At 35.1% G+C, this 13575-nt stretch overlaps 1 long non-coding RNA gene and 2 pseudogenes across 2 annotated transcripts; 1 reads left to right on the top strand and 2 right to left on the bottom strand.

Moving 5' to 3' along the window:
• Positions 1-183: 183 nt before the first annotated feature.
• LOC108836805 (putative F-box protein At5g62660) lies at positions 184-2100 on the bottom strand (annotated as a pseudogene).
• A 493-nt stretch (positions 2101-2593) lies between these two features.
• LOC130499834 (uncharacterized) lies at positions 2594-13542 on the bottom strand. 2 transcript variants are annotated; one of them, XR_008938697.1, is made up of 5 exons: positions 13410-13542; positions 12862-13167; positions 6042-6122; positions 3397-3823; positions 2594-2775 (listed from the first exon to the last, which is right to left on the bottom strand). It is a non-coding gene; the product is annotated as an uncharacterized LOC130499834 (long non-coding RNA). The 2 variants fall into 2 exon arrangements; XR_008938696.1 differs by having other exon boundaries at positions 12862-13104.
• On the top strand, positions 7685-12424 carry LOC130499833 (uncharacterized; annotated as a pseudogene).
• Positions 13543-13575: the final 33 nt, after the last annotated feature.

Here is a 13575-nt window from a genome sequence, read left to right as displayed (position 1 = left end):
CCCCAATTGCTGGAAATAGCCATATAATGCTTACAAAGTTAGCTTCGATAACCTAACCTATCCACTAGAAGATAAGGCCCAAATCAAATGAACACACACAGCTAGATTCCACAAACACTATTATCCAATTTATATAGACACAACTCAGTCAAAACCTTTGAGAAAAACTGAGACTTGAATTTTTCCACTGAAGTCATACAAAATCTCCCACTTAATTTGATATAGCATTACACACAAAATTAACTTTGTTTTTAAGGCCGTAAGTCCCAAAGATTACCAGGAGCATCTCTAAGTAGGCTGTGTAAGAATCAAACAGTGCTCTGTGGCTTTGAAGCTGCAGATGTCTTGGCTGGCTCAACCTTCACCGATGCAGCATAAGGCATAGCTCTTGGTGTAAGACTCAAGCTCGTGGTTACTGAAGTTTTCTTTGGCTTTGGTTGGGTTACAGCTGCTGATTCTCTTCTGACTCACGCAGGGATATGCAGATCAATAACAACAAATGAACTGTTTGTTTTAGAGAATTCACATGAGACAAATCAAAATATGAATTCGTGGATCTAGCAGTCTCTTGACAACGGTAGGATCCCCACATGTACTCAAACCATGACTTTTAGAGAACAAATTAAAGAAACATAGCTAAAAAAGCGTCCAATCTGTCTTGATGATACTAAACAATAAAAGAAGCAGGGATATTAAACTATTGTTTGGTTTGTTTGCAAAACAAATAAAATAAATAAAGAACTACTAAATAAATAATTCAAATGTATTATTTTAGGCAAACACAATTACATAGTGATAAATCTAATAGAAGAAACTCTATTCAAGTTTCCAAGTGCATAATACTTTCACATTTATCCAGAACCCTGAAAGACACATCCCGTGTTGTTTCTTTGATGATACTAACCTTTCTCAAATCATTCTTTATCAGATCATAATAGAGAAGGTAACAAGGAGAAGTCAACGCCAAGATAACCTCATTGTTCTGAGCCGTTCCATGAACAATCAAATTGATAATGTTAATTTCATCCACTAAATGCCTCTGACAACTCTTCAAAACCAGAGACTTCCTCGACCATATTCCACCATCCACCTCCAAGATCCACAACTCTGAGACGCCCGTTTCTCTAATACGTGTATAATCAAAGTTGCTGGTTTCCCACCATGCTCTATGAAACCAAAGTACTTACAAAACTGAGACACTGGGATCACACGGAACACTTCAGACCTAACGTCAAAACAATTAACGGTTCTGCCACATGTAGAACTGGAAGCCGGATAATATATAACTCCGCTGATGCAGAGTCCTGGTCTTGTAGGAAGGTGAGGTTGATCATCATAGTCAAGCTTTTTCCAAAAACCTCCAGGTTCCAGTACGAACACCCAATACTCGGAGGTTATCCTCCGAAAAAATAACGAGGCTATCGTAACATTACAGACTATTTTGTATTGATCAAGAACAGGATCATGTCCGAAAAAATAGTAGACATGCTTATTAGTTGCTTGTTGCGCAAAGATGTTGGATTTGGCAGCAGGTAAGGTTAAGCTTTGTCTAGTGGCAGGATTATAGATACATGCTTTTCTGCAAACGGTGTATAAAATCAAACCGCGAAGAGACACCATCCTGTATCCTCCCATCCCTGGGAAAGTCAAATCTGGTTCTAACGATGATTCCGCACTACTACTAGACGGCAATAACCTTAATGATAGCAGTTCAGACTTTCCATGGTTTTGGCAGAGCTCCATCGAATCACACGCGTAGTGTCTCTGCAAACTCAAACCCATATTCAAACTCATGTATAGACCAAGTGGTCGCGGCCGCGATAGAGATGATGACACCATGAGATAAACGTTGGTAAAGTATCGAGAACGAATTAGACAAGACCATAGCTTTGAGACACACTTGAACCTCATTAGCGATTTAACAGGCAATCTACTCAGGATTTCGATCATGAGATCAAAAGAAATCTCCGGCGCCACGAAAGTGTCTCTTCCTCTCAACAGATACTTAACCATGGCGATATCTAATTCACTACCGCGGCTATTTTTCAGATATATAAGTAGGAAAGACAAAACAGAGACAGAGATAAGATTCACCCGTTAAGGTTTGAAGATCTTGGTAGAATTGGAATTTTTCTAATTTTCTTACGGCTCAAGAATACGACGTCGCTAAGGGCTGATGCTAATCAATAGCTGTGCTTATTGGGTTGCTGGGCTAACGTTAAAACTTTATGGATAAACTAATGTTATGGCCCACATGGGGGCATATTTGTAGTGTAAAGTACTTTTTTTGTCGACTGAAGATTTCATTAAACTATGTCCAATGGCATCATGTTTTACAGAAATTAAAAGCCCAAACAGGAATGAAATTACAGCCAATCTATCTTATTAAAAGAGAAGTACCCAATAAAAAATAACCCTTTGTTTTCACTTTTATTTACACTCCATGCCACTGAGAATTAACTAAGCTTCCTATTTATATGTTTGTCTTTTCAGTTTATTTAATATGTCTTTTCCTACTTCATTTAAACTCTCGCCTAAATTAAAACTCGCTTATCCATTTTTCGTAATCAATGTTTAATAGATTCATTGAACATACCCATTGAAAGCTTTCATTAAAAAATAACCCAAATGGTTCCGTATGGATCTTGCATTACAAAACAATATTTTAGCCATCTAGGCGAACCACAATAATAACATAGATGTAATAGTAAGCATATAAATAACTGTGTTACAGAACTTTTTGTGTTACAGAACCACACACGAACAATTATGTACCTGTGTAAAAAAAAGAAATAATTAAATCAATGTAAAAATGTCTAACACCTATTGAACATAAAAAATATACCCTATATCTATTGAGTTATTGACCTTGTGAAACTAACCAATCCAATCCTTACAAAATCGAAACATAATATATTTTCTTAACCAAATCAGAAAGCTTTCAATGGCGTATATTCAATGTATCTATTAAACATAAAAACGGTTGCGTAAAATATTAACAAACCAATCATCTACTCTTATCAATTTTCTAATATTTATAAACAACCTAAATCAATTAATACAAAATCTTAACAATATCTCTTCTTAGAGTTTTTGTTATCGATTTCCTAATATTTCTAAACAACCTAAATCATTAAATACAAAATCAACAGAATATTCCTCTTAATCATTTTTGTATTTGATTTACTTGCTGAAGAGGAAAAGATAATTACGAAATTTATACTTTAATTTAATGTGACTCCAACAATTACCTATATTTGCGTATATTTATTGATTACCGGAAAGGATTTAGATTGTTCTATTAACTCACAAGATATTATCTTGTGCAATACTCCAAAAAAATATTCCTATCATTAGGGTTTTACGATTACAGTATATATATTTAACCTTGCATACCTTTTCAATATCACCTCAAACGTTCCAAGCTAATTTTTTTCATCGCACCCAATTTAATTATGTCTTCAAACCAGAGTTTGGTTTTGATCAACGGCTTGAAACCTCGGTCCAAAAAATGGCGTACGCAAGTGAAAGTGATTCACTCGTGGAGACAAACCCCTCCATATGCTGATGAAACACTGGAACTGGTGTTAGCTGATCAGACTGTAAGTTCTGCTGAGACTGTTTTAGATGCTCTATATTTAACTTTGCATACCTTCTTCCTTAGATCCATTATATAATCTGCTCTATATGCTTTAAGTTCTAATAATTTTAAATTGTTTACAGGGTGTTAAGATCCATGCATCATGTCCCAGAGCACTCATGTTTCGTACCCAACGTAACCTTCCGTTGGGGGAGTGGCGTGTAATTGAAAACTTTAAGGTATCTGCAGTGGGTAAAGGGAAATTCCGACCAACGAACCATCAGTATAAAATTACTATCACCAATGAAACTGTTTTTGGCAACTCCGACCACAAAGATGATAGCCCTTTCTTGAGTTTAGCCAATTATGAAAGGATTTCAAACGGGAGTGAAGATCCTAACATTCTCATTGGTATATTTATTTTTTCTGTTTTTATATCATATTTATTTGTATATAACAACTCTAATATTAAACTCTTTTATTTCTAAAATATAGACATTCTTGGTCATCCATATGACATTTCTGATGTCCAAATTGTTCGAGTGCAAGATGAGGACCGAAAGAGAATTCAGTTTCGTATGAGGGACATCAGGTATTATGTTTTGATTTATGATAAAACTTTGTGTTGTTATTTGGTCGGACGTTTCGTTCAATGTACTTTTTTTATTCCGTAGCGGTAAGAATTTAGCCTGTTGTCTTTGGGGATCCTATGCTGAGAAAATCGAAAATCTTGCCCGTGATTCACTTGAAGAAACAACTGTTTGGTTGTTAAGGTTTGCCAAAATTGGCGAGTTTCGAGGTAATTGTTTTCTTAACATAATTTTTTTTAATTACTAAGAATGACCCACAATGTTTTTTTATTAGGTGAAATTCAAATTACAAATGCATTTGATGCATCAGTGTTGGATCTGAACCCAACAGTGACTGAGGCAGTCGATTTCAGAATGAGGTAAAATATTTTTATTACTATTTTGTGAACAATTTTGGTTTGATACTCTTTAAAATTCTTATAACTACTTATATGATATCCAGGTTAGAAGATGATCCTCTCCCTCTTGCTCTCACGGACAAGAAGCATGGGAAAAGAGAAATCATTAATGTTGCTGACGATTGGAATGATGTTGGTATTTCAATGATTTCAGAAATCATTGAAATGTCTGAGGTTAGTATACGCAAATCATTACTGTCTCCATTCTATTAAAATTTAATACATATCATTTTTAATTTGTACATTTTATTAACATTAGTTATTTTACAAATATTGTAGCTGGACCAGACCAAAATCGTGTGTTCAGTTAAGGCGATTGATACAGATTGGAATTGGTTCTATTTTGGATGTAACAGATGCAAGCATAGTGTTGAAATGATCATTAAGAATGGTAATCAAAGTGACAAACCCTTATTCCGTTGCAAACATTGTCGTGCCAATGTTTCTAACGTTGAACCGAAGTAAGTATTTTGTCTTAAATTTGTCATTCTTTCAACATAGTTCTCGCCATTATATGGTTTAACTGTTTTTTTTTTTGTATATTTCAGATTCAAACTTCATTTGATTGTTGAGGACGACAGTGGAACATGTAAGGTTATGTTACTTAATTCTGTTGCTCTATCAATTGTTGGTGTCCCAGCTACTGATCTATGGGATGGTTCATATGAGGAGGCAAGTTTATTAATATCTATTATTTGATTTCAAATCTTATAACACCTTTTACTATATTTACGTTTTATATTAAACTTATCAGTGTTTTTTTTACAGACTGAAGATCCTGAGATTTTACCTAAACCTATTCTTGATTTAGTGGGAAAATCTTATTGTTTTGGAATAAGTACTTCCTCAGATGGATCAGCTATCTTCAAGGTTTCAGAGGTTTGGTCAGGTGATATCATTCAGAAAATCGAATCTGAGTCTGAACCGCTAACTCAGACTGAAGGTGGTTCCTCCAGTTTATCATCCGGAGGGGTAATTAAAATTCATAACGAATTATGTATTTTCTGAATATAAACTTCTATCTACCGTAAGTTTAACTCTTTTTCCATTAATTTTAATAGGTGTTACTGATCAAGGAAAACACTCAAACATCAGAAGATTGTTCAACCCCTCTCTCTAAAAGAAAAGAGATTGATGGAGAGATAGCAGACCTGACTTCTGCCTCAAAGAAGATTTGCCCACTCTCAATCAAGTTGGAGAAGACTAAGACTGATTAAAGAGAATGTTTTCGCATTGCTTCATCGTTTTCTTGCATGGTTTTTTTTATTTGAATTTTCTTTCATTGAGAGTTTCATGTCTTTTGGTTTTAAACTATATCAGTTCTTTTTTCTTTTGTTTTTTTAATTTAACTATTTTCCTTTAGTTTATCGCTTTGTTTCATTTATCAATAAATTATTTTTCTCATATACAGAAAGATTACTGCTTTATCTTTCTAACCAAACAACCTAGCATATGTTGGGAAGTACTGTGTACCTGAAATATTAATTTGAGTCGACGTCGGACCTTCTTATATGCTCCCTTTACCCTGCGTACCAAAATACCCTGCGTATCAAACTATTGGGACAAGCCGTTAGGATCATATATATGAGAAATATGTATATTGAACATTAACATATAATACATAAAAAATCAAATGAAGTTTGAATCTGAAATATACAAAAAAATAGTTAAACCATATACTGGTGAGACCTAAGTTAAACGATCACCTTGCACTCAAGTATTTTCTCAATTTCTAAGAAATGTAAATATCTAAACAGCTTTTATTTACAACCAATTTCAATAACCAATATACAGATCGTAACAGCTTAAACAAAATATACCAATATTCATTTACCATATCAATATATTCTTTTGATATCGAGTCATTAATATAATATATTTTAAAAAAGACAAATGGAGAAAGTGAAAGCAGTGTATCATAATTAAAACAAACACTTTCACCCCCTTTGCCAAATCGAAAGACTCAAATCACCATGAAAAGAAAACGAGGGGATGGAAACGAAAAGGAGAACGTTCCTCCTAATGCACACAAAAATAAAACGCCTCAGCGGATTTCTCTTAGCAGGAATGATAATCTCAGTCCTAACTCTTCAACTGGTTCTATTCCTGTGAGATCGATTTTTAAGAGGGTTATGCATGAAATTGGTTCCTCACCATCTTCAATAACATCTTCGTCATTCAGTCCGAAACATCAACAGAGCACCAACTCAAATCAAACATCAAACCCTAAACCAGTTCGCCTATTTGGTAAGATAGATGTTTTCTAAACTAATATATTCTCTATACTACATTATTTTACTAAATAGTGCTATGTATATTTCCATGAAAGGTGTTGATTTGATGTCCAATAAAATCTCAAACACACCAATCAGCAGGAGTTGTCTGACATCTTTACATTGTAAGTTAAAAACATTCTCGGATGTAAAAAACAAAACAAATTTATTGAAGGTGACTAATAAGAGGTTTTAATGTTTTATGTAGCATCGGTTTTGCCAGACTCGAGACTTACTTCAGCTCAGACCATTAATTCAAAGAGACAAAGGGACACGCCACTTTCAGTTTTGAATGACATTTCAAATATAAGAAATTCTCTAGCTAATACAGAATTCGGATCGTCATTAGGAAGGTCTCATAATCAAACTGAACATGAGGCAACTGATGAAGATGATTTTGATGAAGGTAATTGGAAACTATGTTCTAACCAAGGCTAATTTTTTTCGTTTTAATTAAATTCCACACAGTTACTTATTATTCATATGAACTTGATTCAAATATGATGTAGGTGTCTGTGGTGGAGAAGATGAACTGGATTTTGACTGTAGTTCTCAAGAAAGTACAGACTCGGAAAATGATGGTCGTGATACTGATGGATTCGATTTTATTGCTCATGCGACACCAGCAACAGATCCTTACCGACCAGAACCGTTTTGTATGTCAAAAATCATCGAACGATCTCAAAAATCGAAAAGAAGTTCAGTTTATAAGAAGGAAGAAGGTACTCTATAAGATATTTATAACAAGCTAAATTTTAAGTAATGTTCTTTGCACGATTATAAGATATTTATAACTTACTTTTTAATGAATATGTTTACAACATGCAGGATATATTGATGAAGGTGATCCTAAACACAAATGCTCTCACTGTGGTGCTATTATGTGGTATGGTGAACGCCTAAACAAGCGCAAGAACTCTACGAATCCGACATTTGCACTATGTTGCTTGCAAGGTCAAGTGAAACTACCATTATTAAAGGAACCACCAATTGTTCTCAAGAGGCTGATGGAAGGAGATGATAAATTGAGTAAGCATTTCCAGAACAATATGAGACCTTACAACATGGTGTTCTCCTTCACTTCACTTGGAGGGAAAGTAAACAGATCAGTCCAAAATGGTTTAGGACCTTCTATGTTTCAACTGCAAGGGGAAAATTATCACCTTATGGGAAGCTTACAACCTAACGAGGGAAAAGATGCCAAGTTCGGCCAACTTTATATAGTGGACACTGAAAATGAGGTTAATAATAGAGCAAACTGCTTGAGGTAAGTTCGTTGTTTGTTCTTCTGATTTGACTAAGTTTGTATTTTTTTCTTTTGTCTAAATTATTATTTATAAATGACAGCTTAGGAAAAGGGAAATTCAAAACTCAGAAGAAAGACAAGCTCAAACCAGAAATTATTGACCTTCTGATCAAGATGTTAGATGAGGTCAATCCTTATGTAAAGCAGTTCAGATCAGCTAAAGATCGTTTCAAGACTGATCCAGAGGACGCATTTCATATGAGGATTGTTAGCAATCGTGAAAAAGATGGAAGGACATATAATACCCCTTCTGCGTCGGAGGTTGCTGCTCTGATTCCTGGAGATTTTAATCTTGATATGGAAAACAGAGATATTGTCCTTGAGCAAAAAACTGGAAAGCTAAAGAGGATAAGCGAAATTCATGCTTCCTATCTTGCACTTCAGTATCCTCTATTGTTTACCTATGGAGAAGATGGATTCAGGTTGGGTATAACGAAAGGTGTTACAGCAGCATCGAAAAAGCTTAAGAAGCCTAATATCAGCATGAGACAATTCTTTGCTTTCCGACTGCATGAACGTGATAATGAATCACACAGTCTTTTGCATTCTAGGAGACTTTTTCAGCAATTCCTGGTCGATGCATACACTACTATCGAGTCTAACCGTCTACGCTATCTTAAGTTCAATCAGTCTACTTTGAGATCAGATAGTTATGATTCAATAAAAGAATCAGAGAATGCTGGAAAGAACGACTTGCATGACCAAGGACAGGAATTCACCTTGCCAGCATCTTTCACCGGGAGTCCTAGATATATGAAAAATAATTACTTGGATGCTATGACCATATGCAAGCATTTTGGATTTCCAGATCTCTTCATCACTTTTACTTGCAATCCTAAATGGCCAGAAATCACAAGGTATGTTAAGCGAAGAAACCTAAAGGTTGAGGACAGGCCGGACATTGTTTGTAGGATCTTCAAACTTAAACTTGATTCATTAATGGAAGATCTAACAAAAAAAAACCTTCTTGGCAAGACAGTGGCATGTAAGTTTCTTTATGACTCCTGATTGTTTTGTACATGTACCCTGTTCTTAACTAATCTTTTATTTTGTTATGTATTTTTCAGCTATGTATACTATTGAGTTCCAGAAACGTGGCCTACCACATGCCCATATCCTCCTCTTTTTGCATCCAACAAGCAAGCTTCCCACCACAGATGATATAGACAAGATGATATCTGCAGAAATTCCTAACAAGGAGGAAGAACCAGAACTCTACGAGGTGATTAAAGATACAATGATTCATGGACCATGTGGAGCTGCTAATATGAATTCCCCATGCATGGAAAATGGAGTGTGCTCAAAGTTATACCCTAAATCATTTTCCGATCAGACAACCATTAATGAAGAAGGTTTTCCGATTTATAGGAGAAGGGAGCAGTCTGATTGTTTTGTCGAGAAGAATGGGGTCAAATGTGATAATCGATTTGTCATTCCTTACAACAAGAGACTGTCTCTTCGTTATCGAGGTCACATTAATGTGGAATGGTGCAACCAAGCTGGTTCTATTAAGTACTTATTTAAGTACATCAACAAAGGGCAAGATCGTGTTACAGTAGCTGTTGAGCCTCCTGCTCATATTGTTGAAAGTATGTTAGCAAATGATGAGCCTCCTGCTCCTATTGTTCAACCAGACGTGGAAGGAAATGCTGTGGAAGGGAATGTGAAAGATGGAAAAGTCGAGAAGAAGAAAAATGAAATAAAAGATTTTTTCGACTGCAGGTACATCATTATGATTTCTTTCTTTTTAAATATTTATTATGATTCATTGCTTAGTAAAATTAAATATTGTTTTTCTTCTAGATATGTATCTGCATGTGAAGGTGCTTGGAGAATCTTTAAATTTCCTATTCACTACCGGTCTGTCTCAGTTGAGAAGCTTAGTTTCCATCTTCCCGGAAAACAGAAAATTATCTTCAAGGGAAAAGATAAAATGAAAGTTGTTGTCAGTCGCAAGCTCATTGAGAATACTATGTTCTTAGCATGGTTTGAGCTTAATAAAGTTGATGAACTTGCTAGAACTCTTACATATGCCCAGATACCAAACTTCTTTACCTATGACAAGAAGAAGAAGAAGTGGAACAGGAGAAAAAAGAGGTTTCAGTATAGGAAGGATTAACTATGCTCCGCGGATCCAGGAAGATGCTTATTTTTTGCGTATGTTGCTTAACATTGTTAAAGGTCCTACAAGTTATGATGACTTGAAAACTTATGAAGGAGTTCTTTATCCTGGATACAAGGAAGCATGTTCTGCTCGAGGGTTATTGGACGATGATAAGGAGTACATTGAAGATATTTTAAGCAGAAGTCAGTATTGCTCAGGAAGTGAACTGCGACAGATATTTGTAATTATGCTGATAAATAACAGTTTATCCAGTCCAGAAGTTGTGTGGGAGAAAACATGGGAGCATCTTTCAGAAGATATAGAGTATAACAGAAGGAAATATTTCAATCGACCAGGTTAGCATGTATTTAATTGAATTCGTTTTAAATATATATATCTACCTTTTGATATCTGGTTTAACCTCATTTTTCTCATTTAGGACTATTGTTAACTGATGAGGACAAAAAGAAATTTGCTCTCCAAGAGATTGACAGTCTTTTGAGGCGTTGTGGGACTACTCTAGCCAGATTTACTTCTATGCCGAAGCTGCAAAAGACGAGTCGACATGATTCAAATGTGTTGATACTAGATGAGCGCAACTATTCACGTGAAGAATTATCTCAGACTCTTGAAAGAGACATTCAGAAGATGACTGCTGAGCAAAAAAAATATATGATGAGATCCTGACTGCTGTGAATGAAGAGAAAAGGTGGAATGTTTTTTGTTTATGGATTTGGTGGAACTGGAAAAACATTTCTATGGAAATTACTTTCTGCAGCTGTTAGAAGTCGAGGAGATATAGTTTTGAACGTTGCATCAAGTGGAATTGCGTCATTGTTGCTGCAAGGAGGTAGGACTGCCCATTCAAGATTTGGAATTCCACTAAATCCTGATGAGTTTTCGTCATGTACAATGTCTCATGGAACGGACCAGGCAAATTTAGTTAAAGAGTCTTCACTCATCATATGGGATGAAGCACCAATGATGAGCAAGTATTGTTTTGAAGCTTTGGATCGGAGTTTGTCTGATATTATTGGAAAGGACAGGAATAATCCATTTGGTGGGAAGGTCGTGGTATTTGGAGGTGATTTTAGGCAGGTTCCCCTGTGATAAATGGAGCTGGTAGAGCTGAAATTGTATTGGCAGCACTGAATTCATCATACCTTTGGGAACACTGCAGAGTTTTACAATTAACAAAGAACATGCGATTGTTATCGGATTCTTTAGTACCAGAGGAGGCAGCAGATCTTAAAGATTTTTCAGAATGGATATTGAATATTGGCGATGGGAAGATTAATGAACCAAACGATGGGGAAGCAGAGATTGAAATTCCTTCTGAATTCTTAATTTAGACTCGGCTGAACCTATTGAAGCAATCAGCAAAGCTGTCTATGGTGATATTCAGTCATTACAGATGAATAAAGATCCCAAGTTTTTTCAACAAAGAGCAATCTTGTGCCCAACAAACGAAGATGTCAATATGATAAATGAGTATATGTTGGATCAGCTTGAAGGTGAATTCTATTCGTTACTCTTAAGAATTTCTGTATTTGGAAGTGTTATTAAATAAACTAACCGTTGGATTTGAATATTGCAGGTGAAGAAAAAATTTATCTAAGTGCAGACAGTATTGATCCTTCCGATAAAAGCTCGGTCAATAACGAAGCCTTGGGGGCTGATTTTCTTAATACTATTAAGGTTTCTGGTTTGCCAAACCATAGTCTGCGACTCAAGATCGGTTGTCCTATTATGGTTTTACGAAACATTCAACCTACTGCAGGGTTAATGAATGGAACTAGACTTCAGGTTACCGAACTTATGGATTTCATGATTGGCGCTAGAAATAATAACTGGAGAAAAGGTTGGGGAAATTGTTTACATTCCGAGGTTGTTGATTCAACCATCAGATACCAGGTTACCTTTTAAGATGCGCAGAAGACAATTGCCTTTGGCTGTGGCCTTTGCAATGACAATAAATAAAAGTCAAGGGCAATCACTCTCTGAAGTTGGTCTGTTTCTACCAAGACCTGTGTTTTCACATGGACAGCTATATGTGGCAATTTCCAGGGTCACATCAAAGAAAGGATTGAAAATTTTGATAGTAGACAAAGAAGGTAAGCCTCAGCGGAAGACAATGAATGTTGTCTTCAAAGAAGTTTTCAACAATCTATAATTCAGGGGACCGTGACCAGGTTAATAATTTTGCTTTTATCCACTAAATTTTTATATTTTTGGAATTACATTTTCTAATATTTTGTAGGTATTCAAGCTATTTTGCTGGCTAGCGTGACATCTGAAGGCAATATTTACATCAAACTTTGAACGTGGATTTGAATTTCATATTCTCGAATCTATCTGTTTACTTTCCTTTCAGTTGTTTTGAAACTATGTTTTGCTTCTTATATACTATTGGAAGATATTTACTTTGATGCTAAGAGTTTGTGGCATAGTTTTTCTAAGGAAACACACTCAATCAAGAATGACATCGTAAAAGACCACATTTCAATCAACATTCATCAAATAAACTCATGTTGTTCTCCTAACTACCAGATTCAGTTCCAAGCCTAATTAGTATCTACCTTATTCAAGCATCAGTAAAAATGCACTTACTTGCTTACGAGAAGCATAACGTTATGTCTCTCTCCAATGTCTTTCATTTGTAATAAGCTCAATTCCATTAGTTTGAGCTTCAAATTGTATAGACCCTGTCAAATAAAAATTTGTAACAGATTTTAACAAAATATCCATGATATATTAAAACTGAACATAACTTATTAACCTAGAAGAAGACACATTTGTTTTAAATAACTTATCTTCTATATAGTAGACCTTGCCCTGTTGCTCTTTAGAACACTGCAGATAATGTATTTATTGCTTTAGATCTTCTTTGTATACATCCAAACCATTCAACTCTAACTTGAAACAATAATAAATGTTGAAAAATACGAAAAAAACAACATATTAGATTTACATTACTGTTGTTTAATAAACTTCTTATGAATTTGTCTAAGTTAACCGAACAATCAAGATAACATTGTCTTATATATATTTTTTTCCAGAATCATGTTAAGAAAATAACAGAGTTTGAACCCTGTTCACTAATTTTCCATTTGAAACAACATAGTATATATATTAAAAGAACATAATAATATACAAACCTTAGCATCCACGAGGAAAAGCGGACCTTCTCTATTGCGTGCTCTGATTAACAACGATTACTTATGTTCCTGTTCTTAACTCGGAGAGGTAACAAGTCTTTCCTCTTGGAACAGCAACATCAGTATGAACTGGCCCCTGTAATAGCATATTCAAGACTTATTAAAT

This window comes from Raphanus sativus, chromosome 9, assembly GCF_000801105.2.
Source record: "Raphanus sativus cultivar WK10039 chromosome 9, ASM80110v3, whole genome shotgun sequence".
NCBI classification, from domain to species: domain Eukaryota; kingdom Viridiplantae; phylum Streptophyta; class Magnoliopsida; order Brassicales; family Brassicaceae; genus Raphanus; species Raphanus sativus.
The sequence above is the reverse complement of the archived record's forward strand: the minus strand, read 5'-3'. Positions and strand labels throughout refer to the sequence as shown.